Genomic DNA, 16035 nt, shown 5'->3' with positions numbered 1-16035 from the left:
AATATGGTGTAATATTACTTGCTAAAAAGGAAAAAATTATCATTAATACAATGCATGAACTGACATTACGCTGCTTTTACTGAATTTGTTTATGTATGTGTTCATAAAAATTACATGAAATTTTCGACATGATTGTAGCGCATCCACTTTGATGTGATATCAAAATAATTTTTTTGCTGTGTGAACATGGTGATAATTGCATGTTTAGAGTGGATCCTTAGTGGAGCAGAGACCAACAATTGTATTAGCTTTTTACGTTATACCAGAAGTTCGGGCCATTTGCTTCTTATTACCCTTATTACGCTGTTCTGCTTAAATCTCACTATAATGATTGATTTCGTTGATTAATATTTTAATATCATCTCATATCACGATACTTATTTCATAGCAATGAATTATGCGTTATTTATTCTTCTTGTTTACACAACGAAATGCTTACCACCCGCAACAAAATGCGTTTTGGTTAGTAGCCATACCAAGTACACTATATACAAATCAAAACATGAATATAAATCTCGAACCCTAGTTCAGTTGTATTTAATTACGTTCGTGCCATGTTACCCCCCATGGATATTTATACAGGACCACCTGCTTGCTGGATGTATAAATACGCCACCTCGCATTAAAAACTGATTAACTTCAAAAATCACTTCTATTAGTGACTGACGGCTCATGTCGGCATGTTGCACCCCGCGCCGCTCAGTATAACTATACAGAAATGTATGATTTCGAGCAATTGTACAAGAGTGGTGACAGTCCCCACGTAATTTTCTAATTAATTTAACATGTACATACATGCACACACAGCCAACCAATCCGCACCATAATCATTGCCTTTTTTGGGGTCCACAGCCTGCGACCGAGGCAACGCAACCAATCCGACTTTAATTAGATGCCCAAGCCGAACATGGTGGCCCATGCCATGCGGTGGTGCGTCTACACTTTTTCAGCTCCCTCCGGAGTGATTAATTACACCTTGGTGGGCTGAGTGACAGTTGAATGCTTTCGGGTGCAGCAAAATTGCAGCGGCTCTGATGACGTTTCTTGTTTAGCACTTTGCTTGTGAAATTTCCAATCAAGTGTTTATTTGGGTTAATAGAAAAATGTAAAAATGAAATAATTTAATCTTCGTTTTTTGGCTTGCTAATTACTTGCACAAAATCTCCGTTTTTAGTTAATCTTGCAGTTTTGTGTCACATATATGCGAACTCCTTAATAAATCAACGAATATACAGATTATGTAATGCAGTCGCCGAGGGGTCTCCCTTAGCTCAGTCGGTAAATGCGCAGCTACAATGCAAGACTGGAGGTGGCTGGGTTCGATTCCCGGCCGGTCTAGAAATATGTTCGGGTTGTAAAATTGTTCGATTTCCTTGGGCATAGAAGAGTATGAGTGTACTTGTCACACAATTATACTAATGCAAAATTGATGCAGGCATCGAAAGATCTCGACTAATAACGCATCAAGAACACAAAGTTCTAAGTTAATATGCGCTAAGTAATAATCTTGAAATGCGAAGAAGAAGAAAATTGTAGTCGCCGAAATATTATTTAATTTTGTGATATAAGGATGATTTCCATGAACACATTAAACATAAATTAAATGCGTTTTGAAGGAAAAAAGTTGCTTGTTCGCTACAATTTATTGTACGAAGGAACATAACATTTCACGAAGGTGAACTAGAAACATATACAGGGTGAAGACAATTTATCCGCCTGCAATTTTTTAGTCATAATGTTATTATTTTTATTACTAGCATGTTGAGTTACAATATATTTTTGGAAAAGTTGATGTACTAGCTTAATTTGTAAAATTTACGTGGAATATGGATGACTCTAGATGTCCTCCTTCAGCTACCACACATCACAGCAAAAAAATAATTTTGATATCACATCAAAGTGGATGCACTACAATCATGTCGAAAATTTCATGTAATTTTTATGACCACATAAATAAACAAATGCAGTAAAAGCAGCGTAATGTCAGTTCATGCATTGTATTAATGATAATTTTGTCCTTTTTAGCAAGTAATATTACACCATATTTTCGACATGATTGTAGTGCATCCACTTTGACGTGATATCAAAATTATTTTTTTGCTGTGATGCCTTCATCCGTTTAGGGAGGATGATCAACGATGCTTGTTTCTTTCCTATACAGATATAGTGTCCCAGTCCTTGGGCAGACTGGTTTTCAAACGATCCAAGTATATGAGTGACAAATTTTGAAGCTCACCATACCTTTGTATGGTGAACAGTTTGTATTCGCATTTTCAACATCCTAACGAATCAAACCGGAGGACTTTCTTGTTTGTAAAGCTAGATTATTGCACTACGTGATTGACTTGGCATCATTGTGGCACTACACGCGAACAAATTTAAACCTTGGAGAAAAAAAAGAGGCGGATAATTTTCACTCATAACCTGTATTGAGGGTTGGTAGGGTTTTTGATCTAATTTCCGTCCTGCTAAGCACAACCTACGCTTTACCTCTCTTTTTTGAACGTGTTTGAACAAAAAATGGAATATTTCTGTCAAAGATGATTTCTAAATTTATTCACCTTTCCAGATTTGATTTAATAAAGAGTCACACATTGTTGAGATATTGCTTAAAATATTATACTGCTTCTTGGTTCTAAATTCGTCCTACGAGTTTCAATTCCGCCCTAACGTATTGAAACGCCATTAGATTTTCTTCGCCCTACGGATAAACGTAGAAAAAGGGGATTCGCTAGGAGCGCTTCTTTTGTTTTGAGAACAATGAACGTAAATATTCATAAAATGCACTCTAATAGGATTAATGTTGTAGCTAATGAACTAACGCAACGGAACAAACCTATTATTGATTTGTGCACGGTGAAATCATTGATATTATTGACCTTTCTTATCGATAGAACGGAAATGGGCGATTTCGACGAAGTAGCGCTCTACCCTAGTAGGTCACTTTTTTTTGTGGCTAGGTCGCTATTTTCAATTTAGTCACTAAAAAGTCACTGCGGTAACAAGTTTTTGTTAGAAAGATTGATTAAAAATAGAAAAGTTTCGAATAGAGGGGAAACATTAAAAAAATTCTGGTCCCAACATTCTAGCATTTTTACTTCGTAAGCCTAAGATGTCATAAAATGATTGAGCAACATTTTTAAGGCTTTAGACATTATTCGAAAACTAGAAAATTGAAAAAGCTGAACTGAAAAATTGAATTCATGTCGCAGAATCTTGTCTTGTTGTTGAATATGTCTATTTTTTCCGGACTTCTGGAATAAAAATGTCTATGTCCTAATTAACAAAAAACCTATAATCATAATATGTTTTCTATGTTTCAAACGCATTCAAATGTTTCTAGGATAGTGAATCACATTGCATTCTTGATCCCAGATTTATATTTTTTTTTACGTTGGACTACGTCTGTGATTTTTATATGGGGTCACTTTGTGAAAACCGAAAATTGAACATGTAACAAAATTATGAAAGATTTTGAACGTTAATAACTCAGCTGTCCCTGAACCAATTTTTGAAATTACACTTTTGAACGAATGAGCAACTGCTGCTATGATAATTAATATTACCACCGATTGCCTGCGAAAAGCGATTTCCCCAACACAGATTTCAAAGTTGAATTCCATCCGCATCAAACGGTATTTATTCAATCACCGCGTGGTGCGTGGTGGTATTCTCCAGTAACGAAAGGCTACCCGCCGCAAGCAGCTTGCTATCAAGGATGGCATCAACCGCTGATCGGATTCTATTCCAATCACCGTGTGTGGTGGTGTCCCGTCACCGGCAGCAATGCTTTCGGCGTTGAACATTGTTCTCCAGTGCACAACGAAAGGCAGCCATGTAAGTAGCGAGCTGCACCCCACATCAGCATCCATAGAAGGGGGAAGAAGCCGCACCGCTATTGATCGAAATCAGTAGCTCTTCGTGAGTCGCTGTGGACCAAGCGCGTCATACTAAAGAGTATAAACAGAGAGAATCCCGCTCAAATTCATTTTCCTACACAAACACAAGCTCCTACTGCAGTTAACAAATAAGATTTATTATATAAGACCACGTAGTCCTACGTCCCCATTGCGTACAACCCCATAGGGCTGTCCCTTGTAGTTTTTTTTTCTATGATTGATGTGTTACAGAAGTTTCTATATCGAAAATCTTTAAAACTAATTGTCTTAAAATTGTTAAAAGCTCGAGATTCGATTTTTTTCTCAGCGTCTGAATTTTTCGTTCTGATCACCAATTCGCTATCTGAACTTAGTAGGTAAATTAGGTTTAACCAATATCTGCACGACGGAGTAGCCGGGTACCCAGCTCTTATTTAAATAACACTCTTTAGAAAAAGCAAAAAATCCTCGCGCACATAAAGGCTCAAGTAGAAAAAAAACAGTACAGAAGAAGTAGATAGACTCTTTTGATGCACCATCAATGTAGAGTGCGCTAGCCGATTTTGAGAGGAAATGTCATCTAATCCATTTGCTTAAATCAGAGTGACAACTTTCAAAACTCTAAATAATCATAATGTATATTTTAAATAAATATATATTTTTTCGATTATATATATTTAAAATATACATTAACCACACATTAAACATCCGGAAGATAATAACCGCTGGAACAATTTTATAAATCTTTATTTTTGATGAGAAAAAAGTATATGGAAGTAGGGTAGAGAACTACTTCGGCCTAATCGCTTATTTTGGGTCTATCGAGAAGAAAACATCAAATAAATCCATGATTTCAAAGCTACAAGTCAATTATGCGTTTGGTACGATACTTTAGTTAGTTAACTTTAGTTTGCACCCATTATTCCAAAAACCAAAAGAAGCGCTCCGACCGTATCATGTTTTATCTTCATCCGATAGGCCGAAGTGAATTCATTGGCGTTTCAATGGCGTTTCAATGCGTAAGGTCGAGTTTAGAATCCGTAGGCCAAGTTTGGCGTCAAGAAGCAGTGTTAGACTTTTAACAATATCTCAACGATTGGTTTCTCTTTATCAAATCTTACGGTACGTACGGAAAGGTAAATAAATTTGAAAGCCATCAGTAATAATAACATTCCGTTTGGTGTTTACACACTTAGAAAATTCTAATTTTACACGTGACGGAATCCATCTTTGACATAAAGGATGACACGGAAACAAACATGTCATGTAAAATTAAGTGCTCCGAGACGGAAAAGTTTGTTACTCGACGAACCGTACGTTTGATTGAGCTGAATTTCGTGTCTATCATGACTTAATTTTATGTCAAAATTGACGCTCGTATATGTCAGTCTCAGAACACCTAAATTTACATGAATTTTTCTAAGTGTTTAGGCTAGATTAAGAAAGACTAAGTGCGGGTTGTACTTAATAGGCCGGAAATGGGATATTTAACCCTACCAGCCGGATCGCTGCCACATCGATACAGAAAACAAAATATTCCACGTGGATGACGATTTTATGCAGCTGCGATGGATAAATTAATCAGGAAAGGTGAAAATATTCTCCTCTTCCTATGCTTCTGGTGAAAATTTCAGCCTTCATCATTCTTTTGAGGGTTCCCCTATTCACCGCCTGAGGTGATCACTTGGTTTATATTGGATTCGCCTATGGAGGTTATCCCCAGAACACTTCACTTCATCATTCTTAAAATCTTGATAATTGATGGCCAAAACGAAATGGCTTTTCCCGGTACTTACCTGAAATTTTAAAATGTATAATACTTGAATGAATGAAGACCCCTTTTTTTTTCCTCTGTTCGGGACATAAAACCACTGCGACCAGTAATTTGATCTATTGTAGTTTAGTGCATGTCGTATTACTCCATCACTATTGAGAAATGATGAAGCATTCGATTTTTTTTTACAGTTGTCATTCTCGCATTTATCGCAAGGATCCGACTCTAATTGAAAGGTCCCGCTATTTATACCCTTCGGAGTGTTGGAACACCCTCCAAAGGCGCGCTCCTTTGTCAATCAAAATTGGATCTCTTAGCAACAAAAACAAGCAATGACACCGATAATGACCATGCATCAGAACCCTAGTCTTAACCACTTCAAACTAGGGAACAATGAATAGAAGATTTGGAATCACATAGGTGAAGACTAACTCATTTTTCCTTGTTTCAAGATCATCCTCGGTCAAGGTAACCCGGGGACTTGTCACTATCAACAAGGCATAAAAAAGTAACAAGGACTAAGATGTGTTCCTTTGATTACTGAAAAATCCTGTTCCCCTAGTCTGAAGTAGACAAGACTAGGAATCGGTGGTAGATCTTACATCCCGTAACGTACCACGAAAAGGTGATCTACCCACGTTACGGGGACCCCTTACTTCCGCTGGAATCCTTTTCCGGCTTCCTGGAAGTTTTTTTTTATTTCACCTTGGAAGTTTCTTTTGACATCGTTTTGGAAGTTTCTCCTATTTTTTCCGAAAACTTCTTTCAAACAATTTTCAGAACTCTTTCAGGTATCGACAGGCAGTGTCTGTCTTCTGACAGAAGATTATTCTGTCAGAAGAAGAGATTTCGAAAGAAAATTCTGGTCCCAATATCCTGACTTTTTACTTCGCGATCTTGAATGTTTTCCAAGCCTAAGTTATCATAAAATTTTCTAGGAACATGTTCAATCTCTAGACATTTTTTGAAAGAAGAAATTTGAAAAATCTTAGCTATGTGCTCAAAGATCGAGAAAAAAATCATGAAGCTGAATCAAGAGTTCTTTTCTAAGCCCATTACCGGACTTGAAATATGAAGAAAAAAAACGAAGCCCAGATTTCAGAAAAAGAAATTCGATGTCCAAGATCAAAACATGTTTTCAATGTTTCAGAAGCGTTTCCATTTTTCTAGCACTGTGAATTTACATTCTATACACACTTTGAAAAATTAATGTAAATTTATGTGCTCTGAGACTAACATATACGAGCGTCAATTTTTACATAAAAATAAGTCATTACCAGTGCTGCAAAATCTCGACAATACGCGGTGATATTGACAATTCTGCTTTGGTTACTCAGTTGAGCTAGCAGTCATCGTCAAGGCAAACCATGTCAATTGTCAATGACAATGCTTTCAGTGACGAACATGTGTAGTTTTTTTATTAACTAAATTTGAAACGAAATTAAATTACTAGAGCAACACAATTACATGGAGCCGTTAAAGTGAACAAGCATCTACGTCCTGAACTGATTGGATAACAATAATGTGACACAAACGCATGAAATTACACTTTTTGTTACCAGGTGAATCTTTGTCATTGACGAAAAAATGAATGAGATTTTGCCGAAGATTTTTTTTGAGGAACAAGTCTGTCAGTGACTATGTAAAAAAAAAAACAATTTTGTCAATATCACGCGAAAGTCTGACAATGACAATGACAAATCTTAGCACTGGTCATAAGAGACGGCTCAATCAAACTTACTTCTCGTCGAGTAACGAATTCTTCAGTCTCGGAGCACTTAATTTTACATGAAATGATTGTTTACGTCTCATGCTCATGTAAACACATCAATAGTTTTTGGAAGTATCGTGGCGATACAAAAAAATCAGGTTGGTTACGCTAAGGTTAATTTCACCGATTCCTCACTACGGACATCAAACACGCCGGTCAGTCACCATCAAAATATTTACAAATTCCTTTCCACAGCTATCGTTTAAAAGTTTGGTTTTCCTACCAGCCAGTGGTCAAATGCTTCTGGTATTTCTTCTAATGAGTGTCGCTACCGTTCGACTCAACTCTATCCACACTTCCAAAATAAATATTAGCCGATCGCAAGTGGATGGTACGTGCCATGTCCTAACGAGCATATCACGATTGAGATGAAGGAAACTTGTTTTGCGCCCAAGTAAGGTGCTACCTAATCCAGTGTTCATGTTTTCATTTTTATTGTCTTAACTTTTTGGTAAACGTAAACATAAAATATATACTGTCTATTGAAGCCAGGAATTTTTCATGGTCACTTTTTTATTAGCCTCTATTAAATGCGACTTTGAGTCTGAAACTGGACCCAAAACAATGAGTTGGTTCAGACAGCGCACAGAGGAGTACCTAGAACAAAAAGTTGGTTAAAATAAGAAAAGAAAAAAAAAAACATTTTCGTTAATATTTTTCATGTTGTTTTATTTTTGTTGTATCGTTAAATATATGCTGCATTAATTTCAACGGTTGAAATACGTTAAATTGTGTTTTAACGTTCACATAATTGAGAGCTATATTTTGTTCAAAAACTAACTATTTAGTAACATCCCTTACCAGACGTCAATATTCCTCAGAAAATAAGTTCCTAGTATTCAATGCCAATTAATTGATGGATAATGGTCTCAATATTATTATGTTCTAGCTTGTTTTAAAGAAGTTTGATGAAATGTAATTTTTAAGTATTTTTGTATTGTTGAAAAAGTTATCAAATTCTGCGTGATTAGATCATATAATCTATGGACGAATGAAACTGCAAGTACTTGTCCAGGTTGGGGTTTACGAGGCTTTTAAAAACCGTATGTTCTACATCAGTTTATGGAAAATTTTATTTTTTTGTGTATTTTCAATTTGACTCAAAATTAATAATAACTATTTTTTACATTGTTTCCATATCTCTCAAAACAGTAGTAAATAACTTTGGCCATGTTTTGACCTAGGTACTCCTCTGTGCAGCGTTGTGCTTTTTTTTTAGATTAAAGACCTTAGAGTCGTATTGCCAAAATCGAGATCCCACTGTACATGGATGCTGGCTACTTTAACTGTTAAGTCCAGTGAACTGCAGTTTATGTTTGGAAGTATACAGCCTCGAGACAAAGCGTATATAAGGGAAATGGATGTAATGTTGGTCGAAATGCTCCTAATTTGGGCCCATACAATCGACTAAATTTTCAATAGCGACCCAAAATATCCATTAGTACCGTCCCAATGACGCGTTCATCTAGATAAAATTGATGAATAGCAGATTTTTAGCGATGGGCCCAATCTTAGATCCATAGGCCAACATTAGAGCCATTTCTTCTATATAGCATCCATCATCAATTATTCACATTTTGATAGCAAGATTAAAAATTATTCCGCAAAATTAGCCGATCAACATCGTATGCATACACTTCCACAGATCTTACATCATTGCCTGATATAATTTATAAACGTACCGTACACACGGATCACTGGCAACCAAAAGATCTAATTACCGTTCAATTAACAACATATTGACACACTATAGGTGCTAACCGACATGTTCGCTGGAGCTGATGTGCAGCTGACCACAATTCAATTGTCGATTCGTTACCAACCAAGCGTTCGTTTTGTTGTTGGTGGTGGTGGTGGTCGACTAGTAGTGCAGCGAAGGGATTGTAAATATTTGCTCGAAACTCTTCAACGAGATGCTATTGAGATGGAATACAGGTGCGAAAGGTTACAGTCGAGTAAGCACTTCTGTACAGTTATTTTACGTGTCGTTAAGGGCGCTTCCGATTACGTTATTCAGTCAGAAGAATAGAGTAAATGCTTCTGGTTGTTCGCGTCTGCACGTCTTTCTAGGTTCTGTAATACCTTTACATAACGATTTTGTTTACCGATTTGTTCACGTAGATATGGTAAACAATAAATTAAACTGCCTTTCTACACACCACACATTGTTTTCCAAAATATGATGAGTCAATAACAGTTGGTTGTTATGATAACAAAACTACCTAATCATTCATGAATGTCATACTGTCACAGTTGTTAAATGACAGCTTTTAAGCTGGCGCTATTCGTATTTGTATACTGTGTAAAATTCAATGATGCTCCATGTCCAGGAAGGTCGAGAAGTTTTCCAGCTTTGACCGGTAAAAGAAACCGCTGCCTCCAGCGTACTTTTACTTTGAAGCTTTTCCTTTACCGACTGAGTTTAAGGTGCTTCTTGTTGAGAAAAAAAATGTATTATATTTCTTATAGACCACCCAGTTCGATTAGTAACCCCAAAATATAAGTCTGTTTAAAAAATTGTAAAGATTGATGAAGGTTTATAGGTTCCGCAAATGGTTTGAAGTTTATATGGATATTTTGGCGAATTACTATGGGAAATTTTTGAATTTCACTTACATCGCTCTAACTTTGGTTCTAGTTGTCCAACCGTTAACCAAAATTAATATTTCATGGTAACCACATATTAATTATGTTCATCAAATAATGACCCACAAGCATGTTGGTTGTGATGAAATTGGAGAAACCTAACTGCTAGGCTTTTAACTCGTTAAGTTTAAAACAATTTTTATTTTTTAGATATTTGTATATGTAATTTACATTTATTGACAATTTCAAATAAAACGTTTGAATTAAAATAGCATGTAAGGCAACAGAACTATTGTAAAACGGTCTACACTGATTGACGACAAATAAATAAATAAATAAATAAATTTCTTTGCTACACGCAAACGTCACATGAAGACATGTTTTCATTTTGAAGATATTTTAAATTCAATTAAGTCATTTGTTCCCGTTCACAATTTGCAGATATGTTATGAAGATGTTTGAGCAGTTTGAAGATATGCGGCAATTGAAGAAGGCATCCGAAGGGTTTGAATTTTAATCAGACATGTGAAGATTTCTACCATTGAAATGCAATTTTTGCCTCTTCATTTTAAGCTCTGTCTTGAACATGTTGATTATTAAAAATATAACCATTTTTTTTTATTTGAGAAGACTTGATCGACCTAAATATCCACATAACTGCATTGTAATCTTCAATTAACTGGAGCTCATTGAATACTTTCTGATCCACGAGCTATTATGGCAGAATATAAAAGGGGTGAATTTGAATGTTTGAGCAGTTGACTGAAGCCTTTAAACCTATTGAAAATGTTATGAATTTCAGAATGAAATTTCAACCTGAAGTCTTGAAAAACGAACCAGAGCATTGCACTACAATGAAATGTATTATCAGGTGTGGATCTTTCAAAACATTCCCATGATAATATCTGATGAACCAACAATCTAGCAAGAAGCTTCAGAATAGTTCATGATCAACCTTTAATCTTGAAATTAAATGAAGAGAACTTTACAGAAATCTTCGATTAGCTGGAGATTAGACTGGCCCATATTAATATGGGGAAATTTTTTATCATTTTTTTCAACGGGCCAACCCCTAGTTTTGTGGCATTAGGTGAGAAAACCACTCTCCGTTTTTGGCACTTCATACAGCGACATGTTGAGGACAATCAGAGGTTATTAAGCTTGATCAAGACAAACAGAGAAGAGAGCCCACTGCTGTCGGACTTAGTTTCCGTGCTACAATGGGTGGTAAACCACTATCATGCATTAGGTGAGAAAACCACTCTCTGAAATTTTTTGCTCATTCGGATGCAACACGAGCTGGCGCTTTTGATTTAAAATTTATATGAGGATATTGGTTGAAATGTATGGAGAAATAATATTTCTACACTCTTTCGTGTATAGAACTGGTTCAGCAAACTCGATAAGCTCAGAATTTCAACACACGTAGATTAAACTATAAGGAACAGCTTTGCACAGGCCAACATCCAGGCTCGTGTCTTTTGGGGCGATAACAGCTATGAATGTTTCAGCTCCCCGTGTAGCACACTTTCATCACAATAAGTTACAGCAACTTGTTTATGACTGAAATAAGTCGTATATAAGTTTCTACAATTGATTTGGGACAAGCGTGCTACTAGGGTCTTTTTGACGTTACACGGGCTGTCGCTTTTGATTGATGTGCATTTAGGGGATTAGGTTGAAGTTTTCAAAATGTTCATATACTTTTAAAAGCGATTTTTTCAATAAAACTAACTGGATTCATGATGCAATCTTCAGCAAAGCTGTCACTCATTAATTGAACTACAAGTTTTAAATCAAATCGAGAATAAGGAAACTTAAGGAGTGTCATTTTTTCTTATATTTTATCCGAATTGCCCATACAAAATTAAAACTAAAAGCGCCAGCTCGTGTTACATCCGAATGATCTGAAATTTTCAGAGAGTTGTTTTCTCACCTAATGGCACAAATCTAGGGTTTGACCCGTGGAAAATTAAAACTTTTATTTTTGTGGGGCAGTCTACTGGAGATCTTCCAAATATTTCCTAACACTGAAAACATATCTGAGAAATTTGAAATTTTGAACAGTTTCTAATATTCAGAATTATGGGCTACCCACAACTTAACTATCAAATCTACGCAAACACACTCGCAACCAGCGAATACAAACACATAAAGCAACCAACAGTACAGACAAAACGCTTGCTACGACCTCCACGACAAACTCTCTCCGCAACACAGCTCGATCGTATAGTCGCTATATTCATAGTCTGGCGGATAGAATCTAGGGAACCAATTGAGCTGTCAAATAGCGGAACCAATCGAGCAAATCACGACCAACAACAGAAAAGAGCACATCAGCTATTGCGAACAAAACTTCGGAAACCCTTTTCTCGTGACTCAAGGCTCGCCTACGCAAACTAACACCATCTTTGGGTTGGGGAAAGTTTTCCCTATCCGATGATGCCGGTAATTTGCGTTCGATTGGCAAGGAAAGAATAATCAACGTTTTGTTTATAAAAGTTGATAGTACTTTTTCAATTGATGGTCTAAAATATATTGAAATGGTTCCGCTTTTTGATAGATCGAAATTCTATTCGCCAGACTATGAATATAGCGACTATACTCGATCGGGGTGGTAGAAATATAATGATATATTCCTTGCCTGCTTTGTTGCAATATACATGATTGAGGACATAGCTTGATCGGAATCACGAAAAGACATAACAAACAAATTGCCATTAACACACGTGTAACATCTTCGGCTTTACTTCGTGAAGCAGCTTGCAAACAATTTGGTCGTTTCCGAAATTGCAGAAATTATTTGTCAAGAAGATAAATGAAGAAAATTGTATGATTATTGCTTCCCATTTCTGGCAAAGCGTTATCGTTCGGCTCGTTGATCGCTTGTCATTTTGTCATTTGGAGATATTTTTGATTCCTTGTTCGCAACGTATCCATTGTTTACCAAGACTTTTAAAAATATTTACCAATTATTTGAAAATCAGTGAATATCAACAAAGTGCTCTGGAACTTCTACGAAAGTTTCTGTGTTCTTCCGCAAAGATTCTTGAACTTAAAGCCATGTCCTCAAACAACGCTCTCTGAACTTTTTTACAATCCATTAAACTTATCCGAAGTTTCCAGAATTTGTGAGAAGTTCTGCAAATTCCTGGAAAGTTACTTCCACTTCTAAGAAGTTTCCTGAACTTATACGATTTTTCCATAGCTTACACAAACTGAATTTCTACCAAGATTGCTGAACTTGTACATATGCCCTATAACTCATCCACTGTTCCCTGAATTTCTTCGAAACTTCACTGTTATATTTTTTCCTCGTTCTCTTAATTTGACCAAGATCTCCGAATATTGCTCACAAAATTGTTCTTAGAAGTGTGCTTAATTTCTACAATATTCCGTGAGCACTAAACCTCTGCACTACTACGAAGTTAACTAAGGTTAAATAAAGTTGACCGACGTTTTGTGAAATTCCCAGAACTTTTACGAAATTCAACTCTATTCGCTTAACTTCTAAAAAGATCACTGACTACTATAAATTCGCTTCAACTCTATGTAGCTTCCCGGCCTTTGAGAATTTCGTTGATTTTCTGCTAAGTTCCCTGACGTTCTATAAAATTAAACTATATCATGTCCTATTTTCAAGAAGCCCTAACCCCCTCGAATTTTAATATAACTTCCTGTTTTATTAAACAAAGTTTCATTCACATCATCGAAGTTCCTCGAACTTGTAACTACATACATGTTTCTCACATCTACAAAATTTTCGAAGCTCTCCAAATTAATACTAATACATTTATTCGATTTCTCGATTTCACCTCAAAAGATATTGAAGTTTTAAAAAGATCAATAAAGGTCAAAAAAATGCCTAAACTTCAATGAACTTCCCCAAATTTCTATAGATTCCTCAAATTTGGATGTAGTTCTGTAAAATTAACTGCATTTCTACGAAGTTAATTAAAGTTTTATGAAATTCACTGGATTTCTATGAAGTTCGTTGAGCTTTGACAACGCTAGCTATATAATTTTTTTCACTCCCAGCAAGTTTCCAGAACTTCTACACAGTTCCTGAAGTTCTAAGAAGTTTTCTAAAGTTCTATATAGTTTCTGAAAATGTACAAAGTTCCGTGGTATTCTATAACATTTCCTAAACTTTTACGTAGTTTCCCAAACTTCTAGGGAGTTTCCTGAAATCAAATGGCGTTCTCTTAAGTCTTACCTTCTACGAATTGCACTTGACTTTTATAAAGGTCTCTGTAAATACTCAGTTTTATCAATCTGAAACAGTGTACACCTTCCCCACTCGAAAATTTTGAAAGAAAAAGTGTGACATTACTACCGATAGTTTATGTCTTGTCATCTAGGTCCATGGCCAACTCCAGCCCAACATCCTATTTACGCTTATGCTTTCTGGCAAGCATTTTCAAGAGTTAGCAAACTGATCTCTCCTTTAAATTTGTCGAACCTCTTAACGGAATCCCTTTATGAAGAGCTTTGAGTGGGTTGGGTTATTTCCTTTAAATTTCGTTATAATTGCTTATCTTTTGACAGATACGCGTATTTCGTCTACTACTTGCAGACTTCATCAGTGCCAAGTAGTGGTAGTGGTGTTCCGTAATCATCTCCAAGGCATTCGAATGAGCCATATCTAAAAGGTTGTCCAATCCTTCGTTGAAAGCTTTTCTTTGCTGAACAAATTTGTCGTCAATGCGAGAAATACTCTTTTTATGCTTGTCCACCGATCGTGAAGTTTTTCCAAAGCCTGGTTTTCCTCATTGGGATACGAGATTTGACCCAAACTTGTTCTGCCGATTGAACCACCTTCCAGCAGCATTGTGGTATCGTGGAGATTGTGCGCGATGAAAAAGAAGAGCTGCAGTACTTCTCGGTTACTCAGAAATTTTCCACCTGGTCCAACCTGGTAATGGACTGATCGATCAACCGCTTCTCCGTATCACTTCTCAACTCCATGGCACTATTGTATCCAGAGGTAAAAAAAAATTGGCCAAGCATACTATGAAATATGCCCTATCAGCATATCTGCTTTTCTGCTCAATCAAGGTTTATCTGCAATCTGAGTTCCGAAAGCCAATTTCTGTTTTCTGGAGCATTAAATCGACTTGCAGACTTCAAGAAAGTTGTTCATTATAGTTTTAAGTATAACATATTTCAATTTCATGCAAATCGATTCATTAGGAAAAAAGTTAGAATGAATTTAGTGAGTCAACATTTTCTCCCATACTAATTTGACGAAAATCCCGAACAAAATTGAACTCGTTGGCGCGACCTCTTAACGTTGACAAATTTAGCTGATTCTTTGCACAGATGTTTGTTTTTGTGTTATGAACTGAACTAGGGGGTGGTCTATCATAAATAGCAATCATTTTTCCAGAATGAATCACCCTAGTCTACAGCCACAGTTTGAGAAACAACTTAAATAGGAGACTCGCGGGTAGAAAAATGATAATTTCAATTACGGTTTAGTACAGGGATGGATTCGAATGCAGAACTCGATGCGAGCTTTCCAGCTACAAATTAATTTATAAATCTTTTATCTCCCGAGGATGCGTCCGAGCTCCGGTTCAAAAGTCTTCATATTGATGGTTATGAAACCCAGCTTTCATGATTTTCAAGTGGTCATAAAGCTCTTAGGACTACAGATTCCGATGATTTCTATTTGCGTGTTCCTTTTTCTTCTTTCCTTTTTTCTTTTTCCTTTCCTTTCCTTTCCTTCTTTTCTTTTCAATAATCGTGTAATGGTGCTAAAACCACATAGGGCTATGACAAGGGTTAGTGCTCATGTCCCAACCATCGAATGAAAAAATAACGAGTATTCGCACTTTAACCAAGGCCTGAGTGCCAGGATTTAGATGGAAATGACTAAGAACTGTTTAAGTTATAAAACGGACACACACTTTCAGCCCATCTTTTTTTTAAATTGGCAAGTTTTAAGCTCTACTTATAGAGCAACATAGAACAAATAATAAACAATATATTTGAATCAGCGTGTCATTTTTACAAAATTTTAA

At 36.2% G+C, this 16035-nt stretch overlaps 1 protein-coding gene across 3 annotated transcripts in view; it reads left to right on the top strand.

The window, feature by feature from the left end:
• trio overlaps positions 1–16035 on the top strand; it is a 262794-nt gene that overhangs the window by 209275 nt on the left and 37484 nt on the right. The window lies entirely within an intron of this gene.

This window comes from Ochlerotatus camptorhynchus, unplaced genomic scaffold, assembly GCF_037179485.1.
Source record: "Ochlerotatus camptorhynchus isolate MF236.1 unplaced genomic scaffold, CSIRO-AGI_Acam_v1.1 ptg000319l, whole genome shotgun sequence".
NCBI classification, from domain to species: Eukaryota; Metazoa; Arthropoda; class Insecta; order Diptera; family Culicidae; genus Ochlerotatus; species Ochlerotatus camptorhynchus.
This window is presented reverse-complemented; position numbering and strand designations above follow the sequence as displayed.